The 19,815-nt window shown below is 56.6% G+C and overlaps 1 protein-coding gene across 5 annotated transcripts in view; it reads left to right on the top strand.

Annotated features, from left to right (window-relative positions):
* The first annotated feature begins 12,096 nt into the window (after nt 1–12,096).
* PRKCD (protein kinase C delta) overlaps nt 12,097–19,815 on the top strand; it is a 39,248-nt gene continuing 31,529 nt past the window's right edge. For 2 of the 5 annotated variants that reach the window (XM_012532392.3, XM_049693583.1), the window contains exon 1: nt 17,735–17,974. The gene's annotated coding sequence lies outside the window, so the exon portion shown is untranslated. Of the gene's footprint in view, nt 12,117–17,731; nt 17,975–19,815 lie in introns of those variants that run through there. The other 3 variants (XM_049693584.1, XM_033424605.2, XM_004267914.4) reach the window with 3 other exon arrangements.

The following is a 19,815-nucleotide window of genomic DNA, read 5'->3' as shown; positions in this document are numbered from 1 at the left end:
TCTATACCTCAGGGCTCTGCGGTATAGAGCATCTTAGTGTAGGGAGCCTGAACAAATGACTTAGCCCCTTAGAACCTTGATTTCCCCATCTATAAAGTGGGGTTATATGATAATACCTGGAGTCAGGTAAAACCAAGGTGATGTAATGGTGCCTGGCACACAGTAGGTGCACAGTAAAGATTTGTGGGTCCCTTGGTTAGCACTGGCCTTGAGACCCTTAGGGGGTGGTGCTGTTTGGAGTCTAGATGATGGGGTAGAGATTTCAACTTCCTGGGTTTCTGGAGCCTTGCTTAGAGGGCCTCAGTCCTCAGCTCTCTCCCCCAGTCCCTGGTTTGGGCAGCAGCCCCTGGCTCTCCCTCTGGGAACTGTGGGGGTGATGCACAGGCCCAGCCGCTCCAGTTCCCAGCTGAGCCGGGCAGAGGAGGCCACAGGTTTTCCAGACGGCTGTGTCCCAGAGCTGCAGCCGAGGGAAGGAAGTATGTGCTCAATGGGGAAGTTGCTGCCCAAAACACCCGGTTGAGAAACAAGGTGGGGAAAATCCACCAGGCTGCTGGGCTCTGGGGAGGGGATCTCCAGGGGTGGCACATGCACACCACTCTCTCCTCCTCTGTCTCTTTAGCCTGGAGGCAGTGGTGGCTTCCTGCTGGTGCTACTCTCTGGGCTGCCTTGCCTTTCCCCATAGCTTCTCTACTTTTCCATCACCTGTGTGATGGATTCCCTACATTCAGTTCCCTCTATCTGAAACGCCTCAAGTGGCTTCTCTTTTCCTGTTGGACCCTGAAGTCCACAGAGGTAAGGCCACTTGTCCAGGATCAAAGGGCTTGCCTGTGGCACCCATCCTCTGCTTCCTCAGCCCCCTCTCCCTTTGGAGATCTGCCTTCCTCACCCTCACTCTGTGCCAGCTTCCTTCTGCTGTGTGGAGAGCTGTCTGGGAATGTAGTGAACTTAAGGAACTTCATCAGTTGATTCTTACTAAAGTATTACTGACTGATACTTGGGTATCCAGAAGAAGCTAGAACCTCATTGGGCCTCTCCAGGGGATCTGAGGCCGCAGAAGAGAGGCAGGCACTGCTAGAAACATTGCCTAAGGCATTTCTCTTCCTGTCTCCTTCCACCTTTCCCCCAGTGCCCCCAACAGGCTAAACCAAGCCACAGAAGTATGAGGAATGCACCCTGAAGAGGTTGACCCCTCTGCTATAGACGAGGATCAGAGCAGGGGAAGGGTGAGGAATGATTTGCGGTAAGCAGGCCCAGGATAGGCACATTCTCCTCTGTCTACTGTGGCAGGGGTCGGATTTGATGGTGCCTGAGGATACTTGGTCTCTGAAAGTCTATGGATCTGTGACTCATAGAGCAAGGGCTGGATTTCCCTGGCTTCTGGTCGCAATTCCTGTCGTGCGTGGCCTGCGGATCCCTACTCCCTCTGCCCTTAGTGTGGCCATCTGCTCAATGGAGAGGTTGGTCAAGCTGGTCCAGGTGGGCCCTGGAAGAAGACCCTGGGTATGTGGGCCGATTTCTCATCCACATCCAGGCCATGATTCTCCAGAAGCTCCTTTCAGGAATCTGCTGACCTCACCATACCTGCCCATCCTGCTGTCTCAGGCTGGGGGCACCCAGCCCTGTGTCTGCTTTTCCCTGTAGTCCAGTCTTCATGAGCCTGCCAGCCCATCAGTCATGGGTCTGGACCTCCCACCCCAGCTCCACCTTCGCCGGCTGAGGGCTCTTCCCCCTCAGAGCAGCAGGAGACACCACCTGGCCTGGGCAGAGGTCCATTCGAGCCCTCCGCCCCACCTCCCTCCCTCTATCTGGGGTTTCTCCTTTTTTCCTTTCCAGAAATGGACAGGAAACTGGGCCCATTTTAGAGAGATTATAAGAAAGATTTCTAAAAAGACTCTGAGAGAGGTGCCGAGCAGAGGGGACAGCAGGTCTCCTTCTGTGGGAGGCTGAGGTCAAGCCCTTCTAAGGTTTCCGCAGGCTCTTGGCTCTCAACCCAAGCAAATTAAAAGGCACCCACTTCCCACATAAAACACTTATAAGAGTTGTGCTCTTCCATGAGGTGTGCTCCAGTTGACAGGTTGTCCTAATATTACACTTAACAGACATTTAATGTAACATGTATAGAGTTTCAAGCTTCCTGTCACTGAGATGACACCCTGTGCTATGTGATCTCAATCTACTCCTCAGAACACTATACCACCATGAACCCCATTTTACAGGGGAGAAGACCAGATGAGAGAGGTCTGGCACCTCGTCTAAGACCACGCAGCCAGGGAGCACTGGGTCACTGTCTGGGTCTGCCTCTCCCCATAGCCTGGACCTTTGTCACCCTGGATTCCTGACTCTGCCTTGGGGACTTCAGGTCTGCGGAGCTCACACCTCATTAGAAGAGCTTAGAGCTGCTGAATGGCCTGGCCTGATGGACCAGAGCCCTCCTCCTGGCCCAGTTAGGTGCTTGGCATCGGTGCCCCGGGACTCCTCCCAAGGGTGAGCTGCAGGGCACATGGTTTACCTGCCAGGAGCCCCGAGGTAGGAAAACAAACACCATAAATCATCAGGAAGCCTGTGTAAATATTTTATAGATGGGACAGTAAATAATGCAGCTCCCCGGACGTACCTGACCCAGTTCATCTGCCCCACATCCAGCACCCAGGCCAGTCTGTCTGGGCCACTCTCCTGCCTTGTATTTTTTAAACAAGTGCTGAGGCCCAGTGCTGGGCCCTTTCATATGCACCATCTTCACTGCCTAGCCTTTGCTCATGCTGCTCCCTCTGCCTGGAACACCTTTCTCCCTAAGCCTGGCTAATTCATCCTCCTCCTTCAGGAGTCACCTCCTCCAGGAAGCCTTCTTTGATTTCATGGGTGGAGTCAGGAGTTCTTCTGGCTCTCACAGTGCCTAGGCTTCCCCCATGTGGGCTCTGCTCACAGGATGTGGTCATTTCCTAGTGACTTATCTGCTTTCTCTGTCAGCTCCAAGAGAGCGATCATATCCCTGGAACTGAGGGCAAATCTTGGCATATAGTAGGTGCTCAACAAATAATGTTAAAGGATGGCATAAGTTATCTTGTTTAACCTTTAAATAAGTCTGTGAAGCAGGTGTTATTCTGTTTCTTATTACAATTATCCTTATTTTACAGGCAAGAAAACTGAGGCTCCGTGGCAGTGCTGGGATTGACTTCCCACCTGTCTGATCCTGAGTTTAGTGCTTTCTCAATCACCCATCCAGGAACACGTCTCTTTCTCCTACAGACCTCAAGCTCCTTGAATCAGGGACCCGCTGTTTCTGCTGGGGGGTCCTTGACCCTTGCCATAGGCTCTGGCACCCAGTGGATGCTAATCCACGTGTGTGAATGCCTACCAAAGGCAAGGCAGCAGTCAGGATCTTGTTGCCGACCTGGGAAGGAATGCACAGTGAGCACCTCGGGAGCAGGAGACTAGGTGAGGGGACTTATGACCCCCAGGCCCCAGAGCATCTCTGAGAAGATATGTGTCTGGGGAGGGTCTTGGGTCCCAGACGGAGGCAGCTTTGAAAGATGCTTGGATGCAGTGGCCCAGATGCCTTCCATCCAAAGGCACTGCATTACTTTGGGGCCAAGTCCCTAACCAGGCCATCAGAGCCTCAGAGGAACCTGAGACACAAAGACAGATGATCCTGTCTACCCTCTCCCCATCCTGTGTCAGGCGCTGAGAACGAGGACAAAGAAATCAGGGCACAGGCAGTGTGAGGTGGGACAGGACAAGGACAGCTTTGCACAAGAAGCCCTGGCCTGACCCTGGCCTCGATCCTTGGCAGGAGGTGGGCTGCAGAAGAGATGGAGGGTAAATGGGTTTCAACTGATGTGTCACTTGCGGCTGATTGCCAATGGCTCCCTGCAGCTCTGTTGAGAAGGATTCTGAGTTGTATCCCTCCGGGCTCAGTTAGAAGTGCTGTGATCGATTAGCAATATTGGCCACCAGCACAGAGGGGGGCACAGTAGCCTACTTCAGAATTTGTCAGCCCCTCCTTTCACCTTTCCTCAACTCTCAGCACAGAGTAGGGACCCAATAAAAGTCTGTGGGTTCATTGTTGATTACTAACAAGGTCAGCGCAGAAGTCATTTGGAGTTAGTCATTCATGGAGATGGAGCTATGAACCCAGGGCCTCTTTACTATTGTATCTGCAAGAACCAGAAAGGAAAAACGGAGAAGAGAATGGGAAAGAATGACAGACAGCAAATGAGAAGTTAGATGCCCATGAGAACTTCTGGACAGTGTGGACTGAGATCCTGAACCCAGGCACAGCTCTGCCCTCATCAGCAGGAACCAGGAGTTTTCCAAGGCAAATTCCAGAGATAAATCTTGGCAAGGACCCAGGAGGTGGAGGCTTGTGCTGCAGGAGGCCGGACCCAAGCCTTCTATGCCCGGCAGACTCAGGCATCCCCACTGGGCCCAGGGCAGTGCAAGGGGCACATAGGGGTCCCCGGTGCAGCTCCTGTGTGAGCCCCTGTCCTCACATAGCTTCCCAGGTCATGAGGGAAGAATACTGTGGGGGCCGGAGCAGGTGGGGCCAGGCAGGATGCTCCCTCTGGTCTGGGAGAACCTGGGCAGGACCGAGAAGGCTGACAGTGGGGCAGTCAGACTGTGTGCACCTACCCTTGTTCCCCCAGCCTCTCACTGCCCCTTGGATACCCACCCCGTGAGGCCACACAGAAAGGTCTGCACAAGCCTTCACAGCTGGGGAACAAGTCTCTGAAAGGGGAGCTCTGTCCCTCCCCTGCTAGCTGCCAATACCTCCACACCCATCGCTCGTCTGACTCCACCCAGGCCAGTTTCCAACTGTGCCCCCTACCCCCATCCCTGTTTCTGTGGCTTTAGGGGTAGACTGGCCTAGTGGCTATGAACTCTGGCCTGGAATTCAGAGCAGTCTGGGATGTAAGGCTCAGTTTGGCCACGTCCTGGCTGTGCGAGAATCGGTGTGTCATTTAGCATCCCTGGGTCTCAGTTTCCTCTCCTGTAAAATGGGGCTAATGATGGTCCCCACGTCGTAAGGGCTTTGTGGAAAGATTGTGAGTTAATAAACATTGTTATTAGTTCAGGCCCTGGTAGGTAGTGAGTACTTGATATGCAGGGGCTGGAATTATTGTTCTTATTATGATTCTAAGATTCTGAGACCAAGTTCATGTTCACCACATCCTCTGTAGAGTCCTGATTCCACCTGGACCCCCAGGGGACCTCTTCCAAGATTGGTAGGCATCAAGGTTGGTGGAGGGCCCTGGAGCTGGGGACTTGGAATGTTTTGAACCTGAAGGCCTGGGGCAGAGCAAAATGGGGTGGGCAGGGGTTCCCTGCAGCCCTGAGGCCCATGGGCCTGCTGCACTCTGGGCTATGAGCAGAGCCAGCCATCCCAGGCCACCTATAATTACCTTCTGGCAGAGCTCTGTGGCACTGGGCGGGGGCAGCAATTGTGAAGTTTTATTCTGATGCCCAGTCAGTGCCTTTGGGCTTCCCCACACCGGCTGACCACTGCCAGACACAGATAAAGATTGAGCTCTTTGGGGAGGAGGCCCTTCCAAGGAAGCTGACCTCTGAGTGCAGGATCCAAGAGTTCAGGATCCCACAGTCTCCACGGACCCACCTCTGCCCAGGCCCTGGGGGCAAAGGCTGCTCTGGGGACCCTTGGCAGCCAGGAGAGCTGATTGGAGAGTACTCCAGGGCCTCTTGGACACAGTGTGAGGCCAGAATGAGGAGGCTCCAGAGGACCCACAGTGGACTCTCCATCCTCATCCTCCTCCCCACTGTCCCCTTCCCCTCCTCCCCTCAGGTGCCCAGGCCTTGGTCTTAGGAGGGCAGATGCTGGCATTGGGGTGGCTGGGAATGAGGGTGCCTCAAGGGCAAACCCTGAGCCTGAGCTGTCTCTGGAGGTCATGCACCCTTGCTGGCTGGAGCCTGGCCTTCCTCTCACCGCTGTGTGCACTTGCACCTTCCTGCTCTCCCACACTGCTGCCCCCACTCCAGGCCTCTCACACACAAGAATTTATGCACAGACGCGTCCTTGTACACTCAACCATGTCAACAATTGCAGGGTGATGGTGGAGGAAGTAATGGTGACTTCCCACCCCAAACTTCCCCATCTTAAAGCAGCAAGAGGTGGGGACTCAAGGGGTCAGCCTCCAGGTCAGGGAGAGGATCCTGTGTCTGAGTGCTCTGGGCAGCAGCACAGGCAGGTCTGCCCCGAGCTGTTTCATCGTGCATTGCTGCTCCTAATTCTTCTGGGCACATCCCCGCCTACTGCATCTTTCTCCCCAGGGCAGGGCTGGAATGTCTCTGGATCCGAAGAGGAGCTTCCAGGGCAGTGCCTGCCAGAGCTGCAGGAGGGTACAGGACAGGGAGCCCCAGAGGCTCAGGCCAATCCCAGACAGCCTGACTTCCATGGGGAAGCAGCTCCTTGGCCCTTTGCCCGTGGAGGCCCAGGGCCCAGAGGGAGCCAACAAACGTGAAGTGAACAGATGCTGCCGAGCACTGCTTGGGCATGGGGTGCCGCCCCGGGAAAGCCAGTCTTTGCTAACAGCCTACAGTATGCCTGACCCTCACAGGGTGGTGGCCATGTGTGTGGTGGCATGGGGAGTGATCTGGACGAGAGGACATGGCTCTCAAGGGGGTGTGACCCTGCAGCTAGCAAAGGAACGAAGACATGCACAGTTTAAAGCTCAATCCTACAGGCACCAGGAAGGTCACGTGGTAGAGTGATGACACCAGGGAGCCCAGAGACCCATAAGTAAAGGTTCCAGAACCAACAGTAAGCGAAAGGAAGAGGGTTGGAGGTGACTCAGGAACCCCCTACACACAGCCACACCCTCACCCATGAGTCTGTTGGTCGGAGACCCAGCAGCCCATCCTTCAGGGCTGCGCACTGTGAGCTCACAGAGCAAAGGTCAGAAGGGCAAAGATTAGAGAAATCTCCCTGGACCTACACCCATGTGTGCCCTTTCATGTCGGCAAACCTTGTGCTCAGGGAGCAGGCTGTAATCAGCTTCAGGCGCTGCTGGCCTTGGGGGGTGGGGTAGGGTGGGGGTGGGGTGGGGGGGTGGGGGGGTGGGGGGAGCTGGGCATGGGGGTGGGTGGGTGGAGGTCTTTGCATCAGCTGTGTCTCCACCCCTGCACTGCAGGTGCCATCAGTAGCATGTGGCAGGGCACTCTGATCCCTGCCCTATTGGACGCACAGACCTGGGCAGCATGAATGATAAAGGCCATGCCGCACTTACGCACTCATTTAAAGAGGCTTGTTGCAGCCGAGCCTGCCTCCAGGCCCTTGCCCTTTCCTCTGCCTAGAATGCCTGTCTTCCCAGCCTTATCGCTTCCAGTTTCTGCCTGGAAAACCCCTTTCCCAAGGCTTCATTTCCCATTATCTTCAGTACAGGCCCAAACGCAGACCCAGGCCTTTGCATGGAATCCAAGGCCCCTGAGAATGTGAATCCCCCACTGATCCCTGAGGTACCCTGTGCACCTCATGCTCCAGCCCCACAGGCTAACCTCGCTCTTCCTAGGATTGGCCTTGGATGTAGTCTTTGCTCTGACTGTGAGTGATTTCTCTGCCCCCTCACCACTGCCCGAGAAGGAATTCCTCCTTGTCTTTCTGGGCCAGGCCAGGGGCACCCTGTGGTGGAGCTGTCCTTGCTTCCTCAGCTCTAGTACAGGGTCTAGCACGCAGTTGGTGTTTGCTAAATGATTGCAGAAGGGAAAGAACAATGAATTATGTTCTATTCTTTGCTCTGTTGGAGTCTGTGCTGGTTACCTGGGCAAGTCACTTTGCCTCTTGGGACCTTAGTCTCCCATCCATTTGATGGGGAGTTAGATGAGATGTTTTGCATTAAGCTTCTAAGAGCCTTAGGTTTTATGCAGAGGGATTCTGGCCATGTAAGCTTCCCATCCCATCCTTAAATGCACCCTGATAATATCAAAATTAAATCATATAACAAAAATAGCAGTAATCTATTGGGAGCTCACTCTGATCTAGACACAGTGCTAGACCCTCTTCTGTCTACATTCCCTGAGCCTCTGAGGGGCTATAAACAACCCCATTCAGAGATAAGGGAGTTGAAGCCAGAGAGGGGAGGTGACTTGCCCAAGGTCACACAACTGAGTGGCTGAACTCGCAGCAAGAAGCCCACCCCCAATGGCCAGGGGACTCCTGGTCTCAGGCTTGGGCCTCCTGAGCTCGGCCACTGCCCTTCAACACAACCTATAAGGACAGGCCTTTTTCAGGAGGCTCAGGCTCAGGGGCTTGGGCTGCACTGTGGGCTGGGAACCCCGCAGGCACGTGGAAGGGAAGAGGGGACACTGGAGGGCAGTCACCCAGGCATGCGGCTGCTCCAGCCCAGCATCCCTGCCAGGCAGAGGAAAACAGATGCCCGGCCTCCCAAATCATGCTGGACTCCATCCCCTCCTCTGGTGGGGACACTGGCCAAAGTCCACGCTGCCATCTGGGCCTGGCCTAAGCCAGACAGAACATCTGCTCCGTTCCAGTTTCCTGAGGAATTGTCCTGACAATGCCCCTGTCAGAACCAACTGGAGGGCAGCAGAGCCGGTCCCTACCACAGCATCCTGCCTTTGTCTAAGGAAGGGGCAGGGACTCTGTGCAGGACACATGGACAAGCCAGGCCTTGGGCTCCTGCCTCATTCTCCTCTAACAACCTGTGTGCCCTTGGGCGGGGGTTTACCCGAGCCTCAGTTTCCTCCTCTGTGGGATGGGATCAGAATGCCTGCTCTACCCAGGTGGAGGCAATTGGATGGCAATTGGGGGGCTCGCCATGGTGCCTGGGGGATGTTCCTAGCCAAGGGGTAAAGAGAAGAATGTATCTGGGTGGAACTGCTGAACCTGATGCCTGCAACCCTCAGAGTGGCCCACTCCTGTCCGTGCTCCCAGCATGTCCTCATGCGGACTTGGGGAGGAGGGAGAGATGGGATAGGGAAGGCAGTGGCCTCCTCCTTACCCTCACTGGGTCAATTAATCCTCGTGGCCACGGAGAGCTAGGGCTCTCTTATCATCCTTCGTTGTGTTTCAGAGAAGCTGAGCTACCTGCCCGGGGTCACACAACCAGTGAGGGCTGAGCTGGGAGGGGAACCCAGAGACCAAGTTTAACTACTAGGAGCCTCTGCCTCTGAAGCCACCAGGTCCTCCCGCGAAAAGGCTGGAGGCTGCGACCTCACACAGACCTGGGGGCCCGCCTCTTCCTGACCTGCCGAGTGGCCTTGGGTGGTGACCTCACCCTTCTGAGCCTCAGTTTCCTCACCTGTAAACTGGAGCTGCCCCAAGCACTAAACGAGAGGCTGTTTTGAACTGCTCAGCCTGTCCTTGGCAGGGGCCAGTATCATCCTAGTGATAACTTAATACGTCCCATCCTGTCGCCTCTCTTGTATAGCTGGAGCTATCAAGGCCTGGAGGGGCAGAGGGGACTCCCGGGATTCTGAAGCAAGTCAGAGGCACCGCAGGGTGAGGCTCCAGCTTCACAGTGCTTGCCAGGCACCTCTTCAGGCATGCCCATCGGGGGCCTGTTTCTAGCTGCATTCTGCTACAATCCCCACCCCTGACACAAACTAGCTTACCTGTGTGTGCTCAGGCCCACCCCAGCCCAGAGGTTTGGCCACAGCCTGGCTTCTCAAGAGCCTGGTGGGCAGCAGAGGCTTCCTTGGAGTCTTCTCCTCTAGATTCCGGCGACTTCATGTGGGTGGTGTGGAAGGAGGGGGCTTGAGGAACAGGAGGGAAGACTGGGCATCACTGCCACCAGCTTCCCTCCATCCCCACCTCCCAGCCCCCCACGCGTGCACACCAGCCGGCACCTAGGTGCACACACAAGAACCCAAAGCCAGATTTCACAGAACACTCCCACCACAACCCCTATTGCCCAGCACTAAAACCCACTCACACTTCCCCAAGTTCCCTCCTCATCCTTTCTGCTTTCCCTCCAGAGAGCTGCTCCCGAGGCAAAGAGTGGCCCCCCACACAAGAAAGCTACCTTCCCACCCCAAAGGACAGACCAGCATGGTTGCTCTGCAACACAGTAGAGCTACAGCACACATCAGCATGAACTTCCCAGGCTTCCAGGTTGTGAAACCTGAGGCCAAGTTGAAAGTCTAGTTCATCTTCTTTGCAAGGCTCCCAAATCTCCCTGTGATCCTAGGCCTGTGGCCTGAAGCTGAGGCCCCAGTTCCAGTGCCCACCTGGGGAAACCTGGTACAGCTGGATGCAACTAGCTGGAGCTCTCACCCCACTGGCCTAGAGTGAGGGTGTAAAGGTTCCCACATGGGCCCCACCTGAGGACTTAGATTATATATCCCAGCCTTTGACCCAAATGCCACCCCCATCCAGAAATTCCAGCCTTGCCACTCTTCCCTCTATTGCCCTGGGACGACTGCCTGGTGCGCACAGGCCCTGAGGGGCTGGCCTGCGAACTGGCTGTGTTTCTGGCTCCCAGGGCTCACCATTCCTGCTGCCCAGGCCTGCCCAGCAGCCTGGCCACAGGCCTAGCTGCTGTGGCCAAGATGGCCACAGTCCGTTCCTGCAGAATCCTGTGGGCAGAGGCAAGGCCCAGGCATATGAAGGTGGTGGGGTGGGCAAGTAGCCTAAGGGTGAGACTCAGCTCCCTGGGGAGGCTCCTCACCTGGCAACCTCTGTCTCTGCCCACCACAGGCTGCTGGGCACTGAGGAGGAGGTGTATGTCTGCCAAGGGAGCTCGCAGCCTCGGGGAGATGGACATGAACAGCCCAGCTGACTGTTTCTAGTGCTGGGCCTAGGGCTGGGCCCTCTGCAGCCAGCATTTCAATCCATCCTCAGAGCAGCCTCAAGGGCTGGGGATTTTACAGATGAGGAAACTGAGGCTCAGAGATGGCTGGCATTTGCTCAAGGTCACACAGTGAGTTACTGTGGAAGCTGCATGCTAGTTCTTCCTACTCTGGAGCGTCTGCACCATGTGGTTGGTGCCTCAGGAGAGGCCCTGGACAGAGGGGATGGGAGTGGGTTAGAACTGAGGGGAGGGCTCATAGGAAGCAGAGGACCTCTTTAGTTAGAGACAGGAATCTGGAAGTCTCCCTAGAGGAGGACCTTTTGCATGGGGCCTTGTTAGACGGCTAAGAGCTTGATCGAATGGCATCTTCAAGAGCAAAGCACAGCATGAGCACACCCAGGATGGAGGGTGCTGGCTGCGCAAGTACCTTGCTCAGGCTTTGCTGGTCCAACTGGCCCAACCACTTCTCTCTCCAGGCACTGCTCACTGCCCCTGCTCACAGCCCGGCCAAGAGTCGTTGGCAAACCCTGGGTGAAGGCTGGGTCAGGAACCTAGGATCCCTCATCCTGGCCCTAGGGTAAAATGATTAAGGGGTCCTGAGCCCCAGACTGCTCTGTCACCTCCTCACAGTCACCTCCTCCAGAAAGCCTGCCCGGATTGTGCCTTCCAGTAGGACAATTTCTAAGATACAGCAACAGTGTGGAGGGTAGGTCTGTCTGAGGAGATGAAATTACCCGTGCAATTATGAGAAATCTCTACTTTTCTCTGTAAACTTGTCATTATTTTCCTTATTTGCTTTGGTTTTCATCAGAACAGCCAATGTGTGTCATTACTTCATTACTTTTCTAGGTTTCTGTGAGTCTCCCTCCCCATCTCTCACCACCCGCCACCCCCCAGCCCCAGTCCTCCCACCCAGAGGTCAGGCTTTGGTGCCTTGGACGACACTCTCGCCCAGGCTCTAGGTTGCGCCATCCTTGAAACGGGCGTGCTCAAGTCTCCCTGACTCTCCTGGACGGAGCCAGCAGCGAAGGGCAAGGAGAAGACACCGCCCAGCGCCCGGGTCCAGGAGGCGGCGCCACTCCAGCCTCCAGGTGACGGCGCGACCCCGGAATACAGCCGGGTCATTTATAGCCGGGCCTGAGTCACGAGGAGAGGCGGACGCCTCCGCCTGCCGTTCGGAAAGGTCTCCCCGGGGCTAGGTAGGCTAGGCTGGACCCGGAACGCGGGAGGCGTGCCTGCGGGGGCGTATGCGCCGCAGCCGCTGCTGGGGGGCGAGGCTGCCCCTACCCGCCGTCCCCCGTTTCCCACCGGCCAAGCTGGGCACGGTGAGCTGCCCGCTGCGGAGGGAGACTGAGGCAGGTGAGCGAGCGAGGGAGCTGCTGAAGCCGGCGGCCCTCCCCGCCCTGTGGGTGACAGAGCCCCTTCGACTCCGCAGGTGTCAGAGCCTAGTGTAAAACCTGGCAGATCTTAGCAGAGGGCGTGCTGCTGTGTGCGGGTGATGGGGGAGTAGGGGTGATGCTGGAGAGCTGGGGGGTCACCTGGGTCTTTGTGCCAGGGGATAGCTGCTAGTCCGTGACTGCCCCTGACAACACCAATGCCCATCCACACCCCTTTGGTGGGCAGAGGAGTAGAGGAGCCCGAAGAGGGGACTCAAGAGCAGGGGCTGTGCGGTGGTCAGTGCAGGACTGGGGTAGTCCAGGGGCTGCCTGCTCTGTGAGAGCCCGGGGAAAGCCCTGTGCCCTGAACTCCCAGAAAGCACCTTCCCCTTGTCTACCGCAAGTATTTCTCAAGTTTCACCCAAAGATGTTTTGAGGACAGAACTTGTGGACCATTAGCCGGCCTCACCAACTCTTTGGTAGTTAACACCAGCATGGATTGAGCTCTGCCCCTAGTGCCCCACAATCTTGATCTCTTCCATCCTCTCAACCACCCACCAGGCCAATATTACTGTTCTCTTCTCCATTCCACAGATGAGGAAGGTGAGGCACAGTTACGACACAGGTCCAGGGTGGAGCCAGGATGTAAACTTGGCCTGTTCAGGCCCCTGACCTGGCACTTCCCTACCATTTGGTACTACCCCCAAGGCCACTTCCCTTACTTGTTGCTTACCCAGTGCCTGAGGCGGAAATCCCTGCCCATGGTCATCTTGGTGACCTGAGGCATGGCCGCAGGTTGGACCATGTTCCAAGTGCCCTTCTCACCTGCATGCGCTACCCCCAACAGGACCCATCCAGGCTCTGCCATCCCCAGCAGTTGCCCAGGAGCACCATCCCTGCTGGCCTAGGCCTTCTGCTCCAGAAACATGAGCCCACTCTCCCTTGGTCAGGCCAGTGCTCTGGATGTGATGGGGATGGTGATGGCAGCCAAAGCTTCAGGGACAGGGATGGTGATACAGAGAAGCAGAAACAGAGAGGCAGCATAGGCAGAGAGGCCAGAACAAGGACCAACTCTTGGCAGGGATCAAGTGGGGGACCCCATCCTGCCCCCTCAGGTGGGTGGGCCCCAGAGATGGAGGGAGGTCCAGGCCTTTTCCAGGTTGCTTGGCTGAGTCCTGGCCTTCCTGTGGAGGGGTGTGAGGGCCCCCAGGGTTAATGGCCTCTGGGTGGGGTGGAAGCTGCAGGGGTCAGGCTGGCGATCCTCTGGACTAACCCTCCAGGGAGCCTGCAGGGGGAGAGCCCTGGGTGGATGCTCGGGGTAGGAGTCTGGAGACTGCTCAGTGCTAACTCTGCTGGGCCTGTTTCCTTGGCTGCAAACCTGGATAGGGGAAAAGGGAAAGCACCACTTCCGGGTGGCTGCTGTGGACCCAGCCCTGCATGGGGATTTATGCCCCATATCGTGAGAGGCTAACAAGGGCTCTTCCGAGGCCGACAGCCTGTGACTTGGCAAAGTGACCTTACCTGTGCCCCTGGCCAGTGTGAGCTTAGCCTCACCAGGTGCCCACCCTGGCTGAAACTGCACACACATCATCTCACCCAACACGTAACCACCAACATGGTTTGTCATCAGCCCATTTCACAGGTGAGAACTCAGGATCAGAGAGGTGTGGTCACCCGCCCAGGGTCATACAGTTAGCATGTGACACAGCCAAGACTTGCTCCCAAGCCTCAGCAGGCCCTTCTAAGGTCAGTACCAGTCGGGTTGTGGAGGCACAGAAGCAAGCTCACCTGGACTGTGCCCTGGCCCACCCAGTGTGGCACCAAAGGGCAACTCCGACATGCAGAGTGGCTCCATCCGAGCTTGGCCTGGATTCCCTGGACCCCACACAAGCCTGTTCTCCCTGGGTCCCCTGGTCCCAGGACCTGTCTCTAGAGGGAAGCCCACCTGCATCCTTTCTCTGCATTGGCCACAGTGTGGCCTGCACAGCCTCAGCCCCTTGCCCTTCTCTGGGGACATCTCGCCTCCCCTTGGAATCTCCATAGGAGAAAGATTGGCTGAAGCTAGTGTGTGCCCACAGCCCCTGAGTTCATGAGTCTGCATAACCCTGAGGGCCAGGAAAGTTCTTCCTGGTGTCTAATTTAAATCCTTCTTGTTCCTGCAACACCAGTCCTGCTCTAAAGTAGTGGTTCTCACTCTCACAAGGGGTGGTTTTGCCCCCTAGGGGGCATTTGACTGTGTCTGGAGACATTTTTTTAAAAATTTATTTTACTGAAGGATAGTTGATTTACAATGTTGTGTTAATTTTGACTGTACAGCAAAGTGATTCAGTTATACATATATTTTTATATTTATATATATACATTCTTTTTTTTTTTTTTGAGGTACGTGGGCCTCTCACTGTTGTGGCCTCTCCCGTTGCAGAGCACAGGCTCCGGACGCACAGGCTCAGTGGCCATGGCTCATGGGCCCAGCCGCTCTGCGGCATGTGGGATCCTCCCAGACCGGGGCATGAACCCGCGTCGCCCGCATCGGCAGGCGGACTCTCAACCACTGCACCACCAGGGAAGCCCTATACATTCTTTATCATATTCTTTTCCATTATGGTTTTTCACAGGATATTGAATATGGTTTCCTGTGCTATACAGTAGGACCTTGTTGTTTATCCATCCTATATATAATAGTTTGTACCTGCTAATCCCAAACTCCCAATCCATTCCTCCCCCACCTCCCTCCCCCTCGGCAACCACAAATCTGTTCTCTATGTCTGTGTTTCTCTTTTGTAGATAGGTTCATTTGTGCCATATTTTAGATTCCACATATAAGTGATATCTTATGGTACTTGTCTTTCTCTTTCTGACTTAATATGATCATCTCTACGTCCATCCATGTTGCTGCAAATGGCATTATTTCATTCTTTTTTATGGCTGAGTAATATTCCATTGTATATATGTACCACATCTTCTTTATGCATTCATCTGTCGATGGACATTTAGGTTGTTTCCATGTCTTGGCTATTGTGAATAGTGCTGCTATGAACATAGGGGTGCTTGTATCTTTTCGATTTATAGTTTTGTCTGGGTATATGCCCAGGAATGGGATTGCTGCCTCATATAGCAACTCTATTTTTAGTTTTTTTGAGGAACCTCCATACTGTTTTCCATAGTGGCTGCACCAATTTACATTTCCACCAACCATGTAGGAGGGTTCCCTTTTTGGAGACATTTTTATCTGTCACGACTTAAGGGAGGGGAGCTACTGGCATCCAGTGGGTGGAGGCGAGGGATGCTGCTAAACATCCTCCAATGCACAGAACAGCCCCCACAACAAAGGATCATCTGACCCAAGGGTCAGTAGTGCTGAGACTGAGAACCCCTGGACTTTGGAGCCAGGTGGACCTTGGTTTGAATCCCACCTCTGCCATTTACTAACTGTGAATCATTGGGCAAGTGGCTTCATCTCTCCTTGAGACTCAGTTTGCTCATCACCAAAAGTGGCCCTAATAGTGGCCTTCACCTTAAAGTGCCTTGAGGACTGATCAGATTGCACACATCCAGTACCCAGCACACGACCTAGCACCGGGGAAGCTCCATCAGTGATAGAGATTATTCTTCTTTTCCATTTTCCAAGGTGAACCTCGGGGTGTGGGAGCAAAGGTCTGGTGGCTGGCCCTGGAGCTCCCCAAGAGGCAGCCCTCCATTGCCCTCCCTCCAGTGATCCCTGGCACAGGCTGGGCCTATTGTTGATGTTGAGGGAGAGGCTAGGTTGGCCTCTGTGGACCTGGAGGGAGGAGCCAGGAGGGAAACTTGATCCCAGGTGAGCAAAAGTCACCTAAAGCTCAACTTGCTCCCCTTTCCTCCAGCCCAACCCCACGGAAGCCATGGGGTGGAGGTAGTGTGACTTGTGAGGACACAAATCACACTAATGAATGGAGTCCCTTAGCTCAGGGAAGTGCCATGGATTCACAGCTGGGCATCACAGAGGAGTGGCATTTGAATGGACACAACAAAGAGAGGTAGAGATTTGGGGATGGGTGGGAAATGGCATTCAGTCCCAGGGAACAGTGTGTACAAAAGACTAGTTGTGAGGAGTAGGGCATAAGCCCTATTTCCCAAATGATAGTCCAGTGTGACCTGAAGGTTCAGTTTGGTGGATAGAGCCTCCCCCAGTGGGGTAGGGGACAGGCACCAGTGCTGGGAACCTAGACAATAACCAGTTTTCAAACTAGGTCCTCCTTCTGGAATGTAGAGTAGCAGCCGCCCGCCCCCCACCCCAGCCTCCCATTTGTGGGAAGAATCATTGTAGTTTTTCTCTTTCCAGTCCAGACCACCCCCGCCACCCCCACCGACACACATTTAAAACAGTTTCAGGATTCACATCTCTGCCAGGCTCTCCATCCCTGGAGGTCTCATTGGACACCCCTTCCTCCCACCCCCACAGCCCTGTAACCCACTTGGTGTGGCCCCTTCTTCCCACCCATCTTCCCCAACCTAGGGTCCTCCCACCTGAACAACATGGCAGCACCTCTGCCCCTGTCCAGCCCGTCTCTTTGCCTGCAGCCACTCTGTCCATGCATTTCCCCCACAAGCCCACTCCACTCTAACAGCTGCAGCCACCTGCTCTTTGAGAAGACTGATGTCCTGGCCATGGCCTGTGTTAGCTGTGGGCCCCTTGATCAGGTCAGGCTTCCTCAGGGATTGCCTCCCATTTTCATCCCTTAGGTCTCAGCTGGGAAGAGCTGTGCAGACTGTCCTCTAGGTGGTCCCCCAGGAGGTAGGCCTGGAACTGGAACCCTCTTCTTTTCCTCTGAAAAGTGACGTTTCTTTGGAGTATGGAGTCATTGGTTTGGTTTTCTGATCTTTGGGGGCAAGGGAATGGATTCCCTGCGCCTTACTCTTTCCCCAGACTTGAGGCCCAGAGGATACCCAGTGAATGAAATGAATGAATGAGTTATGTCAGACAACCAAGTTCTAAGTCTGGAAAGGAAGATCAGGAGCCTCCCAGAGGCGATGGGGAACTCTGAAAAGCAGGGGCAGGAGGGAGGAATACTGGTGGATCGGGGTAGGGACTGCTCCCAGAATCACTTGACCAGCAGTGGTGGACCATCTAGAGCCTCCCGCCCTGGAGTCTTCCCACTCGTCTCCGGGGGCAGGGCCGGGACTAGCCGGCCTGGCGGCGGCCACGGAGCCCGGCCGCGTCCGCACTCCAGCCAACAGGAAGAGAAAGAGCGAGGGCCCGGCGAGGCGGGCCAGCTGGCGGGGCGGGAGTCCCGGGCGCGGGCGCTGGGAGCTGGGGAACCCCCTCCGGCGCCTCTCCGGCTCGCTGTGCGGGGCGTGGGGCGGGGAGATCGCCCCCCACCCCAACCCCCCGGCCTCAGCGTCCTCCGTAAAATGAGGCCCCTTCTGAGGGCTGGTAGTGCCCTAATGGCGGGCGGGGGCGAGGGGTGCCGGGGCGGGCGGAGAGGCCCAGACACTGAGTGGCGGGCCAGGGAAAGCCTAGCCGCTAGACCCCCGGGGGCCGCGGGTGGAGGCGGGCCCTCGTGGGGGCGGGCCCAGGGCGGGGCCGCGGCCGGGGCCGGCACCTGGGTGAGGTCGCTCCGCGTCGCCTCGCCCCCTCGCACTTCCGTGTGCCGCTGCGCGGGAGCTAGAGGCTGCGGACCCGGGATCACTTGAGCGACCCCCGGCGTTCGCCCGCCGCGCCGAGGCCCGGGTGGTACCTCACCGGCCACCAGGCCCGTCCGGGTCGGGTGCGCACCGAACCCCCATCCGCGCGCGCGCCCGGGAGCCGCGCCGAGAGCCAGACTCTAGCCACCGCGACCCCTGGCGCCTGGCCCGAGCCCGGAGGTGAGTGAGGGCCGGGCCCGGACGTGGGATCGGGCTGCCCCGAGGGCGAACCGTCCCTCCCTTTCCCTCCCCGCTCCGGTTCCCGTTTCCGAAACTGAGCCGCGGCCGGCGAAAGTCCCGCCGCGCTCCGAGACCCGCCGGTGTCTCCGTGCCCCCGTCCGTCTGTCTGGCCCTCTCTCCAGCGGTAAGGGCTGAGGGACTCTTGTCCGTCTGCTCCCGGGCCCTCTCTACCCGCGCCTCCGAGGGTCCACCGTCCCTTCCGAATTACTGGGGCCCTCTGTCCGTCCATCCGTCCCCACCCCCTCAGTGTTCCCCCGTCCGCCTCTTCCTAGTACCCATCCGGCTGCCCTTGCGCCCCATCACCCCACCCTCAGTCCACCTCCCGCCACCCCCTAGATCCTGTCCTCCGCGAGGGGCGCCCCCGGCCACGCTCGACGCCCCCTGCCTGTCCGCCGCCTCATCTTTTCTACCGCGGGGCTGAGGCCAGGCCGCCCGCTGGGCCTCGCCTCCCGCCGCTGGGACCCTGCCCGGCCCAGCCGGCACGGCGCCTCCTCCTCTCTCGTTCTCTTCTTTCAGTCTCTGTGTGTTTCTCCCCGTCTGTCTCCGGGCTGGGCGTGGCTCCATGCTACACTATCCCCTGCCCTTCCCCTCCCACCCCTACGCCCCCCAGCCCCCTTTTCCAGTGGCCCCTTCCCAGTCCAGATGCCACCCCTTTGGGGGCCCAGCCGGGAGAGGGGAGGAGGCGGAGGAGGGAAAGGGTGAAGAGGCAGGAGGTGGGCACCGTCAGAACTGCCGCACTTCCCCAACTCCTCCATTCGTCCTTGTCGGGGAGGGGAGAGCCCCACTGAGAACCCCACCAGAACCGGGTCAGAAGGATTTGGTGTGAGTGAAGCGACGTTCCTTTCTCCTCTGGCCCGTACCCTATGTGCGTGGACCCTGTCTTCTGCTGAGTTGTCCGTATCTGTCATGTAGGTATGTTGTGTATCTGTGTCTCCTTGTGTGTTCTTTGTCACCGGGTCTGGGACTTGACCCTCTGTGTCCTTTTAAACATGTGTGACTTGCCTGTGTGTATACCTCTTTGAGTGCCCTGAGGCTCTGTGTGCCCTCCGCAGCTATGTGTGTACTATGTTCTTTGTCACCAGACTCCCCTCTGTGTGTTGGGATGTGTGTCCCCATGTGCCTGGAGGGTCTTGTTTGTACACTGGGTAGGTTTTGGTGGTCATGAGTACATACAGCCCGCAGTGTTAGTGTCAGTCCACCAGGCTCATGTGTGAGTGTGTCTGTATAAGTGTGTGTATGTGTGTGCACTTACATGTTCTTATTCTCTGCCACTGAGCCGCTGTGACCAGGCTGTGACCAGACTGACCTAGTCGCTGAGGGAGGGGACTGGTCCCTTGGGTTTCCTCGTTCCTGCCGTGGACTGACCTGGGATGTGGTGGGCAGGCCGATAGAAGGCAGTTGTGCGGGTGTGTGTGATGTGGAGGTGTTTGGACAGCTGTACCTGGCTATAGGGTGGTATGAGGGCTCTGGCGTGTGACAGGAGTTTGGCTGGGGCTGAGGCTGAGCGTATGACTGGTGGGAGACTCACAGTCTGACTGTATGAAACTGTGAGGATGTGTGCTTGGGGAGTCATTGTGATTGTGGGGAACCGAGAGTGCTTGGGCGTGGGTGTCAGTAGCAGGAGGGGATGCCACGAGGTGTGTGTTGCCTGTGCCCTGGGGTGGCAGTGCTGGGAGGGAAGGTGAGAGCCCTGGTGTGTGTGTGTATATGTGTATGCATGTGGCAGGCTGTGAGAGTGTGGATGTGCACATGATACACGCAGGCCCAGCCCTGGCTCCTGG

The sequence above is a fragment of the Orcinus orca genome, chromosome 10 (assembly GCF_937001465.1).
Source record: "Orcinus orca chromosome 10, mOrcOrc1.1, whole genome shotgun sequence".
NCBI lineage: Eukaryota > Metazoa > Chordata > Mammalia > Artiodactyla > Delphinidae > Orcinus > Orcinus orca.
The sequence above is the reverse complement of the archived record's forward strand: the minus strand, read 5'-3'. Positions and strand labels throughout refer to the sequence as shown.